The sequence below is a fragment of the Lithobates pipiens genome, unplaced genomic scaffold (genome assembly GCF_037356315.1).
Source record: "Lithobates pipiens isolate NorthernLeopardFrog02 unplaced genomic scaffold, aLitPip1_a1.2 Scaffold_28, whole genome shotgun sequence".
Lineage (NCBI taxonomy): Eukaryota > Metazoa > Chordata > Amphibia > Anura > Ranidae > Lithobates > Lithobates pipiens.
This window is the reverse complement of record NW_027507789.1, coordinates 94780249-94802729: the sequence shown is the minus strand read 5'-3', so window position 1 is coordinate 94802729 and position 22481 is coordinate 94780249.

The following is a 22481-nucleotide window of genomic DNA, read 5'->3' as shown; positions in this document are numbered from 1 at the left end:
CCACAAGCACAAACTAAAGAGCAGTAACGATTGGAAAAGTCTCTCACAATACTTCTACTAACACGAGATAAACACGAGATTAGCAGAAGTATTGTGAGAGACTTGATGTACGTCACGAGACTTGATGTACGTTTTGTACGTCACTGCATTCTTGACGGTTGAAAGTTCAGAGAACTTTTGTGTGACCGTGTGTATGCAAGCCAAGCTTGAGCAGAATTCCGTCAGAAGAACAATCCAAGATTTTTCAGACGAAAACTGAGAGTGTGTACGTGGCATTAGGCAAACAGTCTGTCATCACACAATTCCCTGCCGAAAAGCCGATCGTGTGTATGAGGCTTTACTTTACAACACTGCTCGTTAGTGGAATCACAATCACAGGGGGATTCGTTCAATACACACAGCTGGCCTGTTCATCCTAAATTTCATTTAAAGCAAACTGACACACTAGCAAACCCAGATACTTCCTAGTAAAGCTCAATGATGGATATCTCCTGGCAATACTAGAGTTTGCCCTGTCTGGTTATATAATCAATAAATAAATAAATATAAATAATGCATTTACATTTTCACCTGATTAAAATGAATAGAATTAATAAAATTGTTCACATGAAATAACACTGTAAACGCCAATATGAGAAATATTATTGCTTAACTAATACCAAATATATATCAGAAAGTGAAACATATGTAATATATGTAATATAAATGCAATAACAAACTAGAATAAATCAATCCAAGTCTAAATTTCGAGCAAAGTGACATGCTAGCAAACCCAGATACTACCTAGTAAAGCTCAATCATGGATATCTCCTGGCAATACTTAGAGTTTGCCCTGTATGGTTATATAATCAAAAAAAAAATTATGCTTTTACATTTTCATGATTAGAATTAATAAAATTGTTCACATAAATAACATTGTAAATTCCTATAAGATAAATATTATAGCTTAACTAATACTAAATATACACATTTTTTTTTTTTTAGAAAGGGAAAAAAGGGCTAACAGGGGACTGGAGGGTAACCAACCCCCGGGATTTTTAATAACGGTACCATATATATAAACACAATACGGAAAACTATTTTCCCCATATACATATAGTGTAACGAATATAGATATACAAACACTGGTGCAGATTCTACAGGATTCCACAGATTACCACATTTGTATACTATTGAGCCTGCATTGTTTCTTTCATACATGTTTCGCTCTTCTGAGCTTCCTCAGGACATTGCAGCAAACAGCGATATACAGAAAAAACTGAAAATATACAAAAAATAATTATATAAACAGTTGTGTAAATATAAGGAGTCCTAGGGGGCACACAATGTGTCCCTCACAAACTCCAGATATAAACTTAGATAGTTGTAATAAGTAATTCCACTCTGATCTGCAGTTAGACCAGAGCAGTGATTAAATACATCTAGAACTAGGGCATAATTATTAGTAAACAGAAAAATAAAATATTTGTGAGAAAAAAAAACATTCTATTACCGTATATACTCGAGTATAGGCCGACCCGAATATAAGCCGAGGCCCCCAATTTACCCCCAAAAAAACTGGCAAACTTATTGACTCGTGTATAAGCCGAGGGTGAGACATGCCTGTCCATCCCTGTGTGTGTGTCCGTCCATCCCTGTGTGTCCGTCCATCCCTGTGTGTCCGTCCATCCCTGTGTGTCCGTCCATCCATCCCTGTGTGTGTGTGTGTCCATCCATCCATCCATCCCTGTGTGTGTGTGTCTCCATCCATCCATCCATCCATCCCTGTGTGTGTGTGTCTCCATCCATCCATCCATCCATCCATCCCTGTGTGTGTGTGTCTCCATCCATCCATCCATCCCTGTGTGTGTGTGTATCCATCCATCCCTGTGTGTGTGTGTGTCTCCATCCATCCATCCATCCGTGTGTGTGTGTCTCCATCCGTGTGTGTGTGTGTGTGTGTGTGTGTGTGTGTGTGTGTGTGTGTGTGTGTGTGTGTGTGTGTCCAGCCTACCTGTGTCCCGAGCCTTTGTCCCGAGCCTCCGTCCCGTGTCGTGCCTTGCCTTCGTCCCGTCCCGTCCCGTCCCGTCCCGTCCCGTCCTGTCCCGTGCCTTGCCTTGCCTCCGTCCCGTGCCCTCTTCGTCGGCGGCCATTGTAAAATTCAAAAGCCGCGCCTCCTCCTTCGCCTGTGATAGGCGGAACACTGAATTTCCCAGCAGCCTGTGTTCCGCCTATCACGGACGTCGTATCATCCTCGTCCGTAGTACGAGGATGAGAAGATGCCCGTGATAGGCGGAACACAGGCTGCTGGGAAATTCAGTGTTCCGCCTATCACAGGCGAAGGCGGAGCCGGAGGCGCGGCTTTTGAATCATAGAATGGCCGCTGTCTGTCTGCTCGACACGCTGATCGAGCGGGCAGACAGCGATGACTCGAGTATAAGCCGAGGGGGGCACTTTCAGCCTCAAAAAAGAGGCTGAAAATCTCGGCTTATACTCGAGTATATACGGTATATGGATAAAATCCAAATTCATAGACACAAATTGTGTGATAACAAAGTTCTCCAATTAGGAGATTACAAATTAGGTTATATAAATTAAAATTAAAATTAAAACATCTTACCCCTTGAGATTTATGAGTTTGTTTATCATTTGTCACTACTGTAGGTAATCATTATTGGTAAGTGAAGGAACTCACACCAAACAAATGGAGTGTGATGAGGACACCATTGGGGATCCCTGGTATCTCCCTAGAGTCTGCAGAGGCACGAGAAAAAGAGTAAATTGTATTAAAATTACCAGTGAAGTAACACATGATAATTAACTTGTAAACATACCTGGAAAAGTCCAGGAGAAAGCTGAATTTGAACCAGTTCTAAATGCCAGATAATAAAGTAATTAATGGTTGAGCCAATGACAGCTGATCATGTGATACAACAGAGCCGGTAATTGGCTATTTTTCCTCCTCGCGCTGACAGCGGCGGCCGTGATCGGCACATCAGTCCCGATCATGGCCAGCTTACCAGTGCCCACCTGCCCCCTTCCAGTGCCACCTCTGTAATAAAAAAGTGCCCCCCATCAGTGCCACCCATCAGTCCCCATAGTGCTACTCAGCAGTGCCCATAGTGTCACCCAGCAGTGCCCACAGTGCCACACATCAGTGCCCACAGTGCCATACATCAGTGCCACCCATCAGTGCCCACAATCTGCCTCAACAACGGTGCTGCACCCCAGTTCCACATATCCGTGCCCATCAGTGTCATCTACCAGTGCCCATTAGTGCCCATCAGTGCCGCCCATCAGTGCCACCTATCAGAGCCACCTATCAGTGCCACCTATCAGTGCCCATCAGTCCCATCTATCAGTGGTACCTATTAGTGCCACCCATCCGTGCCACCCATCCGTGCCATCTTATCTGTGCCCATCTTTGCCCATCAGTGCCGCCTTATCTGTGCCCATCAGTACTGCCTTATCTGTACCTATCGGTGCCACTTTATCTGTGCCTATTAGTGCCACCTTAACTATGCCTATCAGTGCCCACCAGTGGAGCCTATCAGTGCCCACCAGTGCCGCCTCATCAGTGCACTTCAATGAAGGAGAAAAATGACTTGTTTGCAAAATTTTATAACAAACTATTAAACATGATTTTTTTATTTTTTTGCATCTTTTTTTGTTTGTTTAGCAAAAAATAAAACTCCCAGCTGTAATTAAATACCACCAAAAGAAAGAAACTCTATTTGTGGGAAAAAAAATGATAAAAATTTCATTTGGGTACAGTGTTGTATGCCCACGCAATTGTCATTCAAAGTGCATCAGCGCTGAAAGCTGAAAATTGGTCTGGGCAGGAGGGGGGTTTAAGTGCCCAGTAAGCAAGTGGTTAATGCACGCTACTGAAGTCGCTCCGACTTCAAAAGAAGTTCCTGTACTACTTCAATGTAGGCGACTTGTACCCATTGAACAATAAAAAAGGGGGGGTCAAGGTGCGCTATGGACGTAAAAATATATGATTAAGCCCAATTTGTGAGGCCTTATAAACAAATAACAATTAACATGGGAATGAGGGGCTGCCACTACCTAAAATATCCAACCCAGAGGTTGAAAAACATAGACAAGTATAAAGAAGGGTAGTTATGGCGCTCTCCTGCTTTTATATCTACTAGGTGTCTGCAATAACCGTGCCTTATTGTTAAATTATCCACTAGTAGCTGACATGTGAAAAAAATAAAAATGAGAATAAAATGAATGAAATAAAAATCCTTATGTGCAATTTACAACCAACAATATAAACCGTGCTTAAAAACATGTAACAAAAATGCTATTTAGATAAAATTACTATATACTGGTGCAAAATTACAATATACTTCCTATAGAAATACTTGTGTGCGTTTTTTACTAATGTGCGTTTTTACTAATCACATGATAAGTAAAGTGCTAAGTGCCTAAAATAGTGCTACAGATTCAATAAATGCAATAAAGTGCTACGTGCTATTATAAATACATAAGTAAAGTGCTTTGTATTTAATAAATAAAAAGTCGCTACCAGAGAAAATTACAAAAAATAAAATAAAAAGTTGCTATAGGAAAAAATTACAAAAATGCAGATGCAAATTAATACAAATGTCCAGCAGCAGAAAAATGATATCAAAAAGTCCTATCTGGGACAAAAAGTAACAGTGTGCTTCAGTGCTTGGTGACTTCCTGGACTGCAACCGGTGCGATTCCCATGCATAAACATTTGTATTAATTTGCATCTGCATTTTTGTAATTTTTTCCTATAGCGACTTTTTATTTTATTTGCCAGGCGACTTTTGCCGTGGCCAATCAGAGAATGAGCTCTGAAAGGGGAACTCCACGCCAAATTTATGAAAAAAAATTGGCGTGGGTTCCCCCTCCGAGAGCATACCAGGCCCTTAGGTCTGGTATGGATTCCAAGGGGAACCCCCTACGCCGAAAAAACGGCGTGGGGGTCCCCCCAGATCCACACCAGACCCTTATCCGAGCACACTACCCGGCCGGCCAGGAAAGGGGGTGGGGACGAGTGAGCGCCCCCCTCCTGAGCCGTACTAGGCCGCGTGCCCTCAACATGGGGGGTGCCTTGGGGGAGGGGGGGCGTACGGCCCCCCACCCCAAAGCACCTTGTCCCCATGTTGATGAGGACAAGGGCCTCTTCCCGACAACCCCGGCCGTTGGTTGTCGGGGTCTGCGGGCGGGGGGCTTATCGGAATCCGGGAGCCCCCTTTAATAAGGGGGCCCCCGGATACCGGCCCCCCACCCTATGTGAATGAGTATGGGGTACAATGTACCCCTACCCATTCACCTGTAAAATAAAGTACAAAAAAAACACAACACACAAGATAAAATAGTTTATTGCACAGCTCCGAGGGTCTTCCGTCTTCGGGGGTCTTCTCGCCGGACTCCTCCGCTATCTTCTTCTAGCTCTTTTGCTAGCGGAGGAGCCTGGCTTTCTTCCTCGCCGCCGCCCTCTTCTTCCGACTTCCCCTCTTCGGTTCTTCTGCCGGGCCACCGCGCCTTCTTATAGCTCTTTTACAGGCGGTGGCCCGGTGTTCTGTCGCCATCGCCGCCGCCGCCTTCCGTTCTTCTTCTTCTTCTTCTTCTCCTGGAGATGTTGACCCGACGCTCTCTCTGGCCGCAATGCCAGGGACGTGCTGCGCGGCGACTTATATAAGGACAAGGGGCGGGGTCATCAGTTGATGTCACATGGGTTGATGTCACATGGCGACAGTCCCAGCATCCTCCGGGACTGTGACATCGTAAGGGGGCGGGGTCACCATGTGACATCAACCCATGTGACATCAACCGATGACCCCGCCCCTTGTCCCTATATAAGTCGCTGCGCAGCGCGACCCTGGCATTGCGGCCGGAGAGAACGTTGAGTCAACATCTCCAGGAGAAGAAGAAGAAGAAGAAGAATGGAAGGCGGCGGCGGTGACGGCGACGGCGACAGAAGACCGGGCCACCGCCTGTAAAAGAGCTATAAGAAGGCGCGGTGGCCCGGCAGAAGAACCGAAGAGGGGGACAAGACTCCTGAAGTCGGAAGAAGAGGGCGGCGGCAAGGAAGAAAGCCGGGCTCCTCCGCTAGCAAAAGAGCCAGAAGAAGATAGCGGAGGAGTCCGGCGAGAAGACCCCCGAAGACAGAAGACCCCCCGGAGCTGTGCAATAAACTATTTTATCTTGTGTGTTGTGTTTTTTTTTGTACTTTATTTTACAGGTGAATAGGTAGGGGTACATTGTACCCCATACTCATTCACATAGGGTGGGGGGCCGGTATTCCGATAAGCCCCCCGCCCGCAGACCCCGACAACCAACGGCCAGGGTTGTCGGGAAGAGGCCCTTGTCCTCATCAACATGGGGACAAGGTGCTTTGGGGTGGGGGGGCCATGCAGCCCCCCTTCCCCAAGGCACCCCCCATGTTGAGGGCACGCGGCCTGGTACGGCACAGGAGGGGGGGCCGCCCGCTCGTCCCCACCCCCTTTCCTGGCCGGCCGGGTAGCGTGCTCGGATAAGGGTCTGGTGTGGATCTGGGGGGACCCCCACGCCGTTTTTTTGGCGTAGGGGGTTCCCCTTGGAATCCATACCAGACCTAAGGGCTTGGTATGCTCTCGGAGGGGGAACCCACGCCAAATTTTTTTCATAAATTTGGCGTGGAGTTCCCCCTTCAGAGCTCATTCTCTGATTGGCCACGGCAAAAGTCGCCTGGCATGGGGCGACTTGTAAGTCGCCCCAGGTCGTGTCTAAGTCGTGTTCAAGTCATCTCCAAGTTGCCTCAGAAAGTCATCTTGAAGTCGTGTCGCCCCTGTGTGAACCGAGCCTAACTCCTACATTGGGTAAATTATTAATTTAATATAACAATCATTAAAAAAATAAAATAAATGAAATTCATAAATAAAACCAATATATCACTGATAAAACAGTTGATATCAAGTTCCACATTTAACCCTTTGGGTGCAAGGGTATCAGTGAGAAAGATCCATTTTGTTTCACGTTCTGATAATTCTCTTACTATATTAGAACCTCTCCAAGCTGGTTTAATACAGTCTACACCCCAACATTTCAGACCGGATGGATCCTGATTGTGGAATATCTTAAAGTGCAATGAAACACTATTATCCTTAAAACCTAATTTTATGTTTTGAACATGCTCTTCAATCCTAATTCTTAGTAACCTCTTTGTGCGCCCAATGTACATCAGCCAACATGGACATTCTAAAGCATAAATGACATGGTAGTATTACATGTAATGAATTCACAAATTTTTAATTCTCTACCATTAGAAGGTGAAGTGAAACTCTCCAGTCCTCTCATTGGCCTGGTGACCTCTCTACATGCTTTACATTTCCTACATGCTAATAAACCATCACAGTCCCAAAAGGATGGAGGTCTGGAGGGTGGGTCCAGAATTTTCTTCACCACCCTATCACCAAAACTGGGGGTCTTCCTATTAATAAATTTAGGGACAGCTGGAAGTACTATTTTTTTTTTTTAATACAAATGTTTTTTATTAGGTGAGAAACAATATACACAGTAATGCACATATATACATCTTGCGGTAGCAGTGTTCAATGTTACAGTAAATCTCAGACGTAGTAAAACAAAACAGTATAAAAAACAAACAAAAAAAAGCACAATAAATTTTTGTCTGTCATACATTTTCAGCATTGAGACTGTGCTTAACACATCTAAAGGCACTGTGCCAAGGCATCCGAGGTACCTGTGTAAATCAACAAAACAACAAACTAAATTTTTTAATAATAACCACTGACCGTAGCAGTAGAAAAAAAAACCCATCATTCTTATACTTCAGCCCTGTAGCGGCTAGTAGTCGCCCAACATCGAATAATAGAGAATGTGTAGAGATTTGGTGGAGTAGGCTACCAGATCAGGGTCCGGGAGACTGTCATGCCCCGGGAAAGGGGTTCAGGACCAGCTAACATTCAGAGATCCTCCCGAGGGAGGGGGGGAGGAAGTACCATCCCCTCAGACCTTGTGCTGATCGGCCATTTGGCCCATTTGGCGGTGTGTATGTGCATAGAGTCCAGGAGTGTATGGTGGATCCGCTCCATAAGACGGATAGACTCCATCCTCCAAAGAACCTGAGACCAGGGAATCAAGGGTGAGCGCCAATGCAGCGCCACCGCCCAATGAATGGCACTGAACAATGTATTAATTAACCTTTGGGAGGATCGGGTAGTCCCCGGGATTGAGGCAAATAATAAACAGTGTGCAGCTGTCAGTTCAACGTTAGCTCCTATGATGGTGGCAACCAAGGTCGAGACCTGATCCCAGACAGGTTGAAGTAGGGGACAGCTCCAAAATGTATGGAGCAATGTGCCAGGCTCAGGACAGCCCCTAAAGCACAGGTCGGGGACCGAAGGATAAAACTTATGAACCCTCACTGGGGTGAGGTACCATCGTGTGTGTAATTTCACTACGGTGTCTTTGATCGCCATTGAACGGGAACATCTATGCATATTCAGGAGCATGCCCTGCCACTCCTCTGGGGAGAATTCGGTGGACAGATCCGCTTCCCACAATCCCATGGCTCTAGATTTCTCAGGTAACTGAGTCTCTATGAGATATTTGTATATGGTAGAAATAGTACCTCTGTCTCTAGAGTGCCGATAGTAATAGATTCAAATTGTATATTAGAGTGATCCCTAGCTACGCTATAGTGTGTTTGAAAGAAATGGCGGATTTGTAGGAATTTAAAGAGCTCCCCTCTCAGTATCTCGTAACTCCTTTGGAGTTGCGAGAAGGAGGTAAAGCGTATGCTGTCATTGCAGAGAGCCCGCAGGGTGACCAACGATTTTTGAACCCACCAGCTAAAGAAGCCGGGGGACTCAAACGCCAGGGGAAACCTCTTATCCCCTAGAAAGGAGGCCAAACGGGGTCTGCTTGGGCGTAATCTAAATTTAGAGTGATAGAGTGACCACAGAAAAAGGGAGCGACTGACAATAGTGTTTAGGGGGACTAGGACCCCCGGTCTCATCCCCTCCTGCCACAAGATACCCGGGAGAAAATACGGGCGTATGGACTGAGTTTCAAATTTCAACCACGGCACCCCAAGATTAGGGGCGTGCCATTGAGCCGTTTGGGCCAACCTCGCTGCCAGGTAATACAACCAAATATCTGGTAAACCCAGTCCACCCTGGGGCAGGGGTCGATGCAACAGGGGCTTCCCAAACCTGGGCCTTTTATTCTGCCATATAAAGGCATTAATGTCTCTAATGTAACAGCGTAAGGGCTTGGCGCGGGACATACAAGGGAAGGGCTCTAAAAAAATAAAGTAATTTAGGCAAAATAGACATTTTAACAGCAACCACCCTACCCATTAAGGGGATATGGTATGTGGACCACAGTTTCAGCCGTCTCCTAACTGCAGAGAAGGCCACCGGAAAATTAGCATTATAGGTGTCTTTTAGTGTAGGGGCAAGGTGAATCCCAAGATAATTCAATGTATGCTTAGATAAAAGGAGACCAAATGTGTTTTGGAGATTTAAGATTTCCGGGTGGGTGAAATTAATAGGGAGGGCCGAACATTTAGATAGATTCACCGCCAATCCTGAAAGCTTCTGAAAGGAATTGAGGTTTTCAATAAGGTTGGGTAATGAAATTAAAGGATTGGGTAAGAACAGGAGGACATCGTCCGCATAGAGACTAATCTTGTATTCCCCTTCTCCCTTCAAGTACCCTCCTATATTCGGGTTAGCAATAAGTGCCCTGGCAAGGGGCTCTAAGGCCAGTGCAAATAGCAATGGAGACAGGGGACAGCCCTGCCTGGTGCCCCTGCCTAACGGGAAGAGATCAGATGAACAACCCGGGATTTTTATTCTAGTTTGAGGGTTATGATATAGAGCCTTAAACCCATGCACAAATGCACCCGTAAACCCAAATTTGGATAAAACTCTGTCAAGGTAAGGCCATAAAACACTATCAAACGCTTTATGTATGTCCAATCTCAGGATCAAGACTTTATGGGAGTAAAGGTTGACGTCTTGTATAACATTCATGGCCAATCTGATGTTGTCCGTGATTTGCCTGTTGGGGATAAATCCCGTTTGTTCCGGGCCGACCAGGGTACAAATGATAGGGGCTGATCTATTTGCTAACAATTTTCCTAAAATTTTGATATCGTTATTCAACACTGAAATGGGCCTATAATTTTGGGGCATGGTGTGGTCCTTATTCGGTTTGGGGATTAACGTCATATTGGCATGTAGCATTTCATCCGGGAGAGTATGACCTTGCAAAATCTGGTTAAAAAGTTTTGTCAATTTAGGGGCCAGGATCTGGGAAAATTTTTGTAATATAAGGAGGTGTAACCGTCCGGGCCTGGGGCCGTAGAGGATTTAAGAGTTTTCATAGTGGCTATGACCTCTTGTTCGGAGCAGGGGGCATTCAGGGCCTGAAGTTGTGAGTCCGAGAGGGATGGAAGGCTCAAAGAATCCAACCACTGGTCAATATCTTGGGTGACAGGTTGTGAAGGAGGGGATAACAACTTTTGGTAAAATGCTTTGAAAATTTGGAGTACTTCTGTGGGGTGAGTGACCATGTGACCTGAATTATTTCTCAATTTGTAAACATGGGAAGGTTGTAAAGACTGATGAAGTTTGCGAGAGAAAAAAAAAGAGGCCGTGTTACTATGCAAAAGAAATTTAGCTTTAGACCAACGCAATGACTTCTCAGTATGATCCGATAGAATCGTGTCCAACTCGGCTCTCTTTTGGTTGATCAACTGCATGGTGTCTGGCAAATGTGAAACTGAGTGGGATTGATATAATTTTTGTAAGTCACGGGTAAGAGAACGAATCTGCGCACTTTTCTGCCTTTTATTGGTGACTGCGATTTCAATCAGGTGGCCTCGAAGAACTGCTTTATGAGCCGTCCAAAGTATTTGGGGGGATATATCCCCTGTGTCATTAATGTGGAAGTAATCCTCTAGGAGGCCCACAACGCGGGTATAAATCTCTGGGTCCGTCAATAATGAGTCATTCAGCCTTCAAGAGGCCGTAGTAGGGGAAAGGCCAATGTGGGAGGTGTGAAATGAAACCACCTGGTGATCAGACCAGGGACATGGATGTATAGATGCGAGAGCCGAGTTAGCCAGTAATATGGGGGAAGTGTATATGTCATTTAACAACCTTCAGACCGGACCATTTTGCTGGTAAATGACCAGAGGTCTTTTTACACTTTGGCACTGCGCTGCTTTAACTGGTAATTGCGCGGTCATGCAATGTTGTACCCAAACGAAATTTGCGTCCTTTTCTTCCCACAAATAGAGCTTTCTTTTGATGGTATTTGATTGCCTCTGCGATTTTTATTTTTTGCGATATAAACGTAAAAAGACCGCAAATTTTGAAAAAAAATGATATTTTCTACTTTTTGTTATTAGAAAAATCCAATAAACTCAATTTTAGTCATACATTTAGGCCAAAATGTATTCAGCCACATGTCTTTGGTAAAAAAAAAGTCAATAATTGTATATTTATTGGTTTGCGCAAAAGTTGTCACATCTACAAACTAAGGTACGTTTTCTGGAATTCACGCAGCTTTTAGTTTATGACTGCCTAACTCATTTCTTGAGGTGGTAAAATGGCAGGGCAGTACAAAACCCCCCCAAATGACCCCATTTTGGAAAGTAGACACCCTAAGGAAATTGATAAGAGGCATGTTGAGCCCATTGAATATTTTTTTTTTTTTTTTTTTACACAAAGTTGTCACTAAATGATATATTGCTCACACATGCCATGGTTATATGTGGAATTGTACCCCAAAATACATTCTGCTGCTTCTCCTGAGTACGGGGATACCACATGTGGTCGACTTTTTGGAAGCCTAGCCGCGTACGGGGCCCCGAAAGCCAAGCACCGCCTTCAGGATTTCTAAGGGCATACATATGTCATTTTACTCCTCACTACCTATCACAGTTTTGAAGGCCATAAAATGCCAAGATGGCACAAAACCCCCACAAATGACCCCATTTTAGAAAGTAGACACCCCAAGCTATTTGCTGAGAGGCATGTTGAGTCCATGGAATATTTTATATTTTGCCACAAGTTGCGGGAAAATTACAAACTTTATAAATTTTTCACAAAGTTGTCACTAAATGATATATTGCTCACACATGCTATGGGCATATGTGAAATGACACCCCAAAATAAATTCTGCTGCTTCTCCTGAGTACGGGGATACCACATATGTGGGACTTTTTGGGAGCCTAGCCACGTACGGGGCCCCGAAAACCAAGCACCGCCTTCAGGCTTTCTAAGGGCGTAAATTTTTCATTTCACGCCTCACTACCTATTACAGTTTTGAAGGCCATAAAATGCCAAGATGGCACAAAACCCCCCCAAATGACCCCATTTTAGAAAGTAGACACCCCAAGCTATTTGCTGAGAGGCATGTTGAGTCCATGGAATATTTTATATTTTGCCACAAGTTGCGGGAAAATTACAAACTTTTTTTTTTTTTTTTTTTCACAAAGTTGTCACTAAATGATATATTGCTCACACATGCCATGGGCATATGTGAAATGACACCCCAAAATAAATTCTGCTGCTTCTCCTGAGTACGGGGATACCACATATGTGGGACTTTTTGGGAGCCTAGCCGCGTACGGGGCCCCGAAAACCAAGCACCGCCTTCAGGCTTTCTAAGGGTGTAAATTTTTCATTTCACGCCTCACTACCTATTACAGTTTTGAAGGCCATAAAATGCCAAGATGGCACAAAACCCCCCCAAATGACCCCATTTTAGAAAGTAGACACCCCAAGCTATTTGCTGAGAGGCATGTTGAGTCCATGGAATATTTTATATTTTGCCACAAGTTGCGGGAAAATTACAAACTTTTTTTTTTATTTTTTTTTTCACAAAGTTGTCACTAAATGATATATTGCTCACACATGCCATGGGCATATGTGAAATGACACCCCAAAATAAATTCTGCTGCTTCTCCTGAGTACGGGGATACCACATGTGTGGGATTTTTTGGGAGCCTAGCTGCGTACGGGGCCCCGAAAGCCAAGAACCGCCTTCAGGCTTTCTAAGGGCGTAAATTTTTGATTTCACGCCTCACTACCTATTACAGTTTTGAAGGCCATAAAATGCCAAGATGGCACAAAACCCCCACAAATGACCCCATTTTAGAAAGTAGACACCCCAAGCTATTTGCTGAGAGGCATGTTGAGTCCATGGAATATTTTATATTTTGCCACAAGTTGCGGGAAAATTACAAACTTTTTTTTTTATTTATTTTTTCACAAAGTTGTCACTAAATGATATATTGCTCACACATGCCATGGGCATATGTGAAATGACACCCCAAAATAAATTCTGCTGCTTCTCCTGAGTACGGGGATACCACATGTGTGGGATTTTTTGGGAGCCTAGCTGCGTACGGGGCCCCGAAAGCCAAGAACCGCCTTCAGGCTTTCTAAGGGCGTAAATTTTTGATTTCACGCCTCACTACCTATTACAGTTTTGAAGGCCATAAAATGCCAAGATGGCACAAAACCCCCACAAATGACCCCATTTTAGAAAGTAGACACCCCAAGCTATTTGCTGAGAGGCATGTTGAGTCCATGGAATATTTTATATTTTGCCACAAGTTGCGGGAAAATTACAAACTTTATAAATTTTTCACAAAGTTGTCACTAAATGATATATTGCTCACACATGCTATGGGCATATGTGAAATGACACCCCAAAATAAATTCTGCTGCTTCTCCTGAGTACGGGGATACCACATATGTGGGACTTTTTGGGAGCCTAGCCGCGTACGGGGCCCCGAAAACCAAGCACCGCCTTCAGGCTTTCTAAGGGCGTAAATTTTTCATTTCACGCCTCACTACCTATTACAGTTTTGAAGGCCATAAAATGCCAAGATGGCACAAAACCCCCCCAAATTACCCCATTTTAGAAAGTAGACACCCCAAGCTATTTGCTGAGAGGCATGTTGAGTCCATGGAATATTTTATATTTTGCCACAAGTTGCGGGAAAATTACAAACTTTTTTTTTTTTTTTTTTCACAAAGTTGTCACTAAATGATATATTGCTCACACATGCCATAGGCATATGTGAAATGACACCCCAAAATAAATTCTGCTGCTTCTCCTGAGTACGGGGATACCACATATGTGGGACTTTTTGGGAGCCTAGCCGCGTACGGGGCCCCGAAAACCAAGCACCGCCTTCAGGCTTTCTAAGGGTGTAAATTTTTCATTTCACGCCTCACTACCTATTACAGTTTTGAAGGCCATAAAATGCCAAGATGGCACAAAACCCCCCAAAATGACCCCATTTTAGAAAGTAGACACCCCAAGCTATTTGCTGAGAGGCATGTTGAGTCCATGGAATATTTTATATTTTGCCACAAGTTGCGGGAAAATTACAAACTTTTTTTTTTATTTTTTTTTTCACAAAGTTGTCACTAAATGATATATTGCTCACACATGCCATGGGCATATGTGAAATGACACCCCAAAATAAATTCTGCTGCTTCTCCTGAGTACGGGGATACCACATGTGTGGGTTTTTTTGGGAGCCTAGCTGCGTACGGGGCCCCGAAAGCCAAGAACCGCCTTCAGGCTTTCTAAGGGCGTAAATTTTTGATTTCACGCCTCACTACCTATTACAGTTTTGAAGGCCATAAAATGCCAAGATGGCACAAAACCCCCACAAATGACCCCATTTTAGAAAGTAGACACCCCAAGCTATTTGCTGAGAGGCATGTTGAGTCCATGGAATATTTTATATTTTGCCACAAGTTGCGGGAAAATTACAAACTTTTTTTTTTATTTTTTTTTTCACAAAGTTGTCACTTAATGATATATTGCTCACACATGCCATGGGCATATGTGAAATGACACCCCAAAATAAATTCTGCTGCTTCTCCTGAGTACGGGGATACCACATGTGTGGGATTTTTTGGGAGCCTAGCTGCGTACGGGGCCCCGAAAGCCAAGAACCGCCTTCAGGCTTTCTAAGGGCGTAAATTTTTGATTTCACGCCTCACTACCTATTACAGTTTTGAAGGCCATAAAATGCCAAGATGGCACAAAACCCCCACAAATGACCCCATTTTAGAAAGTAGACACCCCAAGCTATTTGCTGAGAGGCATGTTGAGTCCATGGAATATTTTATATTTTGCCACAAGTTGTGGGAAAATTACAAACTTTATAAATTTTTCACAAAGTTGTCACTAAATGATATATTGCTCACACATGCTATGGGCATATGTGAAATGACACCCCAAAATAAATTCTGCTGCTTCTCCTGAGTACGGGGATACCACATATGTGGGACTTTTTGGGAGCCTAGCCGCGTACGGGGCCCCGAAAACCAAGCACCGCCTTCAGGCTTTCTAAGGGCGTAAATTTTTCATTTCACGCCTCACTACCTATTACAGTTTTGAAGGCCATAAAATGCCAAGATGGCACAAAACCCCCCCAAATTACCCCATTTTAGAAAGTAGACACCCCAAGCTATTTGCTGAGAGGCATGTTGAGTCCATGGAATATTTTATATTTTGCCACAAGTTGCGGGAAAATTACAAACTTTTTTTTTTTTTTTTTTTCACAAAGTTGTCACTAAATGATATATTGCTCACACATGCCATAGGCATATGTGAAATGACACCCCAAAATAAATTCTGCTGCTTCTCCTGAGTACGGGGATACCACATATGTGGGACTTTTTGGGAGCCTAGCCGCGTACGGGGCCCCGAAAACCAAGCACCGCCTTCAGGCTTTCTAAGGGTGTAAATTTTTCATTTCACGCCTCACTACCTATTACAGTTTTGAAGGCCATAAAATGCCAAGATGGCACAAAACCCCCCCAAATGACCCCATTTTAGAAAGTAGACACCCCAAGCTATTTGCTGAGAGGCATGTTGAGTCCATGGAATATTTTATATTTTGCCACAAGTTGCGGGACAATTACAAACTTTTTATTTTTTTTTTCACAAAGTTGTCACTAAATGATATATTGCTCACACATGCCATGGGCATATGTGAAATGACACCCCAAAATAAATTCTGCTGCTTCTCCTGAGTACGGGGATACCACATGTGTGGGATTTTTTGGGAGCCTAGCTGCGTACGGGGCCCCGAAAGCCAAGAACCGCCTTCAGGCTTTCTAAGGGCGTAAATTTTTGATTTCACGCCTCACTACCTATTACAGTTTTGAAGGCCATAAAATGCCAAGATGGCACAAAACCCCCACAAATGACCCCATTTTAGAAAGTAGACACCCCAAGCTATTTGCTGAGAGGCAATGTTGAGTCCATGGAATATTTTATATTTTGCCACAAGTTGCGGGAAAAGTACAAACTTTTATTTTTTTTTATTTTTTTTTCACAAAGTTGTCACTAAATGATATATTGCTCACACATGCCAGGGGCATATGTGAAATGACACCCCAAAATAAATTCTGCTGCTTCTCCTGAGTACGGGGATACCACATGTGTGGGACTTTTTGGGAGCCTAGTCGCGTACGGGGCCCCGAAAACCAAGAACCGCCTTCAGGATTTCTAAGGGTGTAAATATTTGATTTCACACCTCACTACCTATCACAGTTTTGAAGGCCATAAAATGCCAAAATAGCACAAAACCCCCCAAAATGACCCCATTTTGGAAAGTAGACACCCCAAGCTATTTGCCGAGAGGCATGGTGAGTATTTTGCAGCTCTCATTTGTTTTTGAAAATGAAGAAAAAAAATAAATAATGTATATTTTTTTTCTTTTTTTCAATTTTCAAAACTTTGTGACAAAAATGAAGGTCTGCAAAATACTAACCATACCTCTCGGCAAATAGCTTGGGGTGTCTCCTTTCCAAAATGGGGTCACTTGGGGGGATTTTGTGCTATCTGGGCATTCCATGGCCTCCGAAACTGTGATAGGCAGTGAGGAATGAAATCAAAAATTTACACCCTTAGAAATCCTGAAGGTGGTGCTTGGATTTTGGGGTACCGTACGCGGTTAGGCTCCCAAAAGGTCTCACACTTGTGGTATCCCCGTACTCAGGAGAAGCAACAGAATGTATTTTGGGGTGTAATTTTACATATAACCATGGCATGTTTGAGCAATATATCATTTAATGACAACTTTGTGCAAAAAAAATAAAAAAAATAAATAATAATGTATTTTTTCCACAACTTTTGTCAAAATATAAAATATTCCATGGACTCGACATGCCTCTCAGCAAATAGCTTGGGGTGTCTACTTTCTAAAATGGGGTCATTTGGGGAGGTTTTGAACTGTCCTGGCATTTTATGCACAACATTTAGAAGCTTATTGTAATTTTTTTTTCATGCAGCCTGTGGGCTGAACGAAAAAAAAATATTGATCGGTGGGTATGCCCACCATTAGATACCACCCTTCATCCACCCACTTTCTAATGGTGGGCATACATGCACCATTTATATATGCCGAAGCATGGGGGCATCCTCCCGCAAAAGGTAGGAGCAGATCGCTCCTCCACCCCTTATGCCCCCATGCTTCGGCATATATGCTCTTTTTTAACTGTGGTGGTGAAATCACCCCCGACAGTGCTGGAGTCGCGGCTTTATGTATCATGGGAGCAAACGCTGTTGCTGTCAAGATAAATAAATCCGCGCTGCAACTGAATGGCGTACCTGCTAAGCAAATGATGGTTGACAATAAAACAAAGTAACATTACAGTATAACAGTAAGACGTACCATACCTGCAAAGCAAATACAAAAAAAATAGCAAAAAATAACACATTTAACACAATCTGTGCCTAAAATATATATATGCCGAAGCATGGGGGCATCCTCCCGCAAAAAAGTTATGCCACGTACATACATTCAAACTTTTCCACGGGCAAGCCCTCCGTCGGAATTTTGACTGTATGTACGTGGCATTAGGAGCAAAATCGCTCCTCCACCCCTTATGCCCCCATGCTTCGGCATATATGCTCTTTTTTAACTGTGGTGGTGAAATCACCTCCGACAGCGCTGGAGTCGTGGCTTTACGTATCGTGGGAGCAAACACTGTTGCTGTCAAGATAAATAAATCCACGCTACAGCTGAATGGCGTACCTGAAAACAAAAAATGGTTAACAATAAAACATTGCAGAATAGAATACAGTACAAAGGAGCAGAACAATAGAGAGAGAATAGAGAGAGAGAGAGAGAACAATAAAACGACAACTATTTTTGGTTTTTTTATTTTATATTTTTTTTGGTTTTTTGGTTTTTTTACTTTTTTTTTTTTTTTTTAACACTTTTTTATGTAACTTTAACACTTCTGTTGTGTCGGTTTGGGTCTCTCAAAATGTGATGGCATCTTGGGAGACCCTGTGAACGTGTGCCTAGCCTGTGCAATGCTGTACCCTACGCTAATACTCAACTAGTTCATGGTAGCGTTCAAAACACTCACCCTGACAAAGACCAGGATTGCCAGGACAGCGGGGACAATAAGAACGGGTGTCACGCCTAAATCCGCGCTTTCTGCAGACACGACATTTTCTTTGGGGGGCTCGTTGGGTAGGGGTACTCGGGAGGACATAAGAATAATGCCTCTCATGCAGCCGGCTTACTGCATCTGGTAGGGGAAGGTGAGGTGGAGCACCGCCTGGATACAGAAGGGCTCTGACGATATCCTCCTGGAATTTGAGGAAGGATCCAGTCCGTCCTGAAGCTTTGTGTAGTACATAAGCATTCAGTATAGCCAATTGGAATAAATAAACAGACACTTTTTTGTACCAGCGTCTGGACTTACGGGCAACTAGATACGGCGCCAACAACTGGTCATTGAGGTCCACCCCTCCCATGTTAAGGTTATATTTGTGGACACAGAGGGGTTTCTCCACAATACCAGTCGCCGTAGGAATTTGGACCGTCGTGTCTGCATGAAGGGAGGTAAGAACGAAAACATTCTTATTATCCCTCCACTTCATAGCGAGCAAATTATTACTGCGCAAGCAGGCTCTCTCCCCCAGCCTAAGACGGGACTCTACAAGCCGCTGGGGAAAGCCCCGGCGATTAGGTCGCACGGTGCCACATGCTCCAATCTGCTGATCAAACAAGTGACTAAACAGTGGCACGCTTGTGTAATAATTGTCCACGTACAAGTGGTACCCCTTTCCGAATAAGGGTGACACCATGTCCCACACTATCTTGCCAGCGCTTCCTATGTAGTCAGGGCAGTTCTCCGGCTCTACGTGACTATCTTTACCCTCATAAACCATGAAACTACATGTATAGCCTGTGGCCCTGTCACAGAGCTTATACATCTTGACCCCGTATCTGGAACGCTTGTTGGGGACGTATTGTTTGAATGACAAGCGACCAGAAAACTTAATCAGGGACTCATCAACGCAGACAACTTGATCGGGAGTAAACAAGTCTGCAAAACGTTGGTTGAAGTGGTTTATGAGGGGCCGAATTTTGTAGAGCCGATCGTATTCAGGGTCTCCACGAGGACGACAGAGTTCATTGTCGCTGAAGTGCATGAACCGCAAAATCTGCTCGTATCGTGCCCTGGACATGGAAGCAGAGAACACGCGCATATGGTGAATTGGGTCAGTGGACCAATATGACCGCAACTCACTCTTTTTGGTTATGCCCATGTTGAGGGAGAGGCCCAGAAAGATTTTAAATTCGGAAACCGTAACTGGTTTCCATTGTCTGGCAAGGGCGGACTGGGGAATAGTGGCGATGTGTTGAGCAGCGTACAAATTGGTTTGGTCCACAATAGATCTATAGAGGTCTTCGGTGAAAAACAGTGAGTAAAAGTCAAGTGTCGTAAAATCAACTGTTTCCACGTTAATGCCAGGTTGGCCAGTGAATGGGGGAAGTACGGGTTCTGCAGAAGTGGTGGGCACCCAAATAGGATTGGCGAATTCTGCAGGAAGGGCACTATGGGTACGACGGGCCTGTCTTTGTCTTCTTCTTGGTGGCAGCGGGACACTACTTGTGCTTGCCACCTCGCCAGCTTGAACTGCACTTATGGGACTCGCCACGTCACCACGTGTTACTGCAGTGCTGGATGTAGGTCCAGGGTGTACTAGGCCGCTGGTGCTTGCCAGTTCACCAGAAGGATGAGCGGCTCTAGTACGTCTCTGCTCCATACGAGTGGCCTGCGGTTTATGCACCTCAACAACAGAATACATTCGGGATCGGGCACACCTGTCCCTAACAGAGGCCTCATCTCCGTCGTCAGAGCTATCTGTCATGGAGCCGCTGTCCTCTACAGGATCGTATTCTGAGCCTGAATCTGACAGATGAGTGACGTCCTCTTCACTATCTGTCATGCTCAGAAACGTGTAGGCCTCTTCACTAGTGTATCTTCGCTTTGCCATTTTGGGCTCTAAATTTAGGGGTACACTAGTGAGACTCACAGGTAAAAAAGCACCTAGCCTGTCAGCGACTGTTTCAAAACGCTACAAAAAAAACTGTTAGCGATCGCAGGGATCAAGCCTGACTCTGCGAACGCTGCAGTTATGTGTGTTTTGTTTTGTAAGTGACAGTGATCGATCGATACTGCACTTGGGTGGGCTGGGCTGGGCTTGGCGGAGGGGCTAAACGCAGGTGCTAGCAGGTATCTGGGCTGATCCCGCTAACAATGCGTTTTGGGAAACCTAAAATGCTGGCAACGCTAATATAGATCTGATCAGATACTATATTACTCAGGGAGGTGTATGCTTTGCGCGTGGGTGTTAGCGGTACTGGCACTAACCTGACGCTGGGGCGACGCAGGCCTTATCTGACCCTCAAACTTATATCACCCGCCGGGTGATCAGGGGGTTAAACCTTTATTAGGTAATAAATGGCGGGTGCCCTGAAACAAAAAAAAAATAACTAACCAACCAGCGTCACCTGTAACAGTTATATGGTGATCACTGGTGAAAGGGTTAACTGGGGGGCAATCAGGGGGCTATGCGGTAGTATATGGGGGTCCCTGACGCTATAAAAAGCTGCAGCGAACCTAAATACCTACCTGCCTAACTAGCGTCACCTGTGACACTAATACAGCGATCAGAAAAACGATCGCTTATTAGTGACACTGGCAACGGGGGGTGATCACGGGGTTAAACCTTTATTGGGGGGGTTAGGGGGGCACCCTAGAGCTAAAGGGGGCTAGCCCTAACTGCCCTAACAGTTATTACAGTCACAAATGACACCAATGCAAAAAAAAAAAAAAAAAAAGAAAAAGAAAAAAATATGCAATTGGTGTCACTGTGACTGGGGGGGGCAGGGGTGATTGGGGGGTGATTGGGGGGTGATCAGGGGGGTGAAAAGTGTGCCTGGCGTGTTCTACTGTTAGTGTAGTGTTAGGTGCAACTCACGATCCTCTCTCCTCGGTGCCGGAACGAAAAAAAGACCGACACGAGGAGAGATTACATCACTTCCTCTGCCTGTGTTTACATTACAGGAGAGGAAGTGATGTCACCGAGCATTTTCATTCGTCGGGAGCGATCGCGAGGGGGTGGCCATGAATGAATGGCCGTCCCCTCGTCCGGGATCGCTCCCGAACGAATACCGACCGCCGCAGGCACCGGGCGGGGGCAGGCAAGGACGTACATGTAAGCCCTTATGCCTGCCCGTGCCATTCTGTCGACGTACATCGTCGTGCGGCGGTCGGCAAGTGGTTAATCTAGCGTAGCTATCGTGGGGGTGGGAATAATGAGTATATTCCCTGGTACCAATATTCAGTGCCCTCCAAGTATCGATAAGTTGTAACCTATCTAATGATCGACTAAGTAACTTCGGGAAGGCTTTAGCACAGTGAGTCGGTTTACTTCGGTCTAACGAAGGGTTGGCCACTAAATTAAAATCTCCCCCTACAATTAGATGGGGGGAGATATATCTGTCTAAGATTCGTAAAAATTGCTTATAAAAAGTACCTTGCGCAGAGTTTGGAGCGTACAGATTAGCTACAGTCACTGCCTTACCCTGTATCAAACCCTGTAGAACTATGAACCTGCTATTCGGGTCTTTATAAACATGGGAAGGTTCAAACTGTAAAGTATTACGAATAAAGATCGCAACTCCCCTGGCTCTGGACTCAAAAGTGGTATAGTAGTGTAATTTATATGACTTGTCAAAAAATTTAGGACAAGACGTAGAGGAGAAGTGGGTCTCTTGTAAAAGAATAATATCTGCGCCCATTCGCTTATATTGGCGGAAAGCCTTCCTTCTCTTTTGTTGGGAATTGAAGCCCCTCACATTGTGGGAGATAATTTGGAGACCCATGTTATCCGGTACATAGGCACGCTATTCTAAAGACCCTACCAACGAGGCATTGTACCCCATGCCAGAGTCCAGTACCCAGGGAGCTACTCCTACACATATTAAGACAGAGCATTATCAGGAGGCGGTCAAAGCCAAATCTCCACCAATTAGAGAAGTCAAAAACAGTAAGTGGATCTATCCAAATACCAGGGCAATCATTACGGTCAGCATAACCTAAAAACATATAAACTGTAACAAAAACAAAATAACTGTGGAGTCTGGGCGGAAA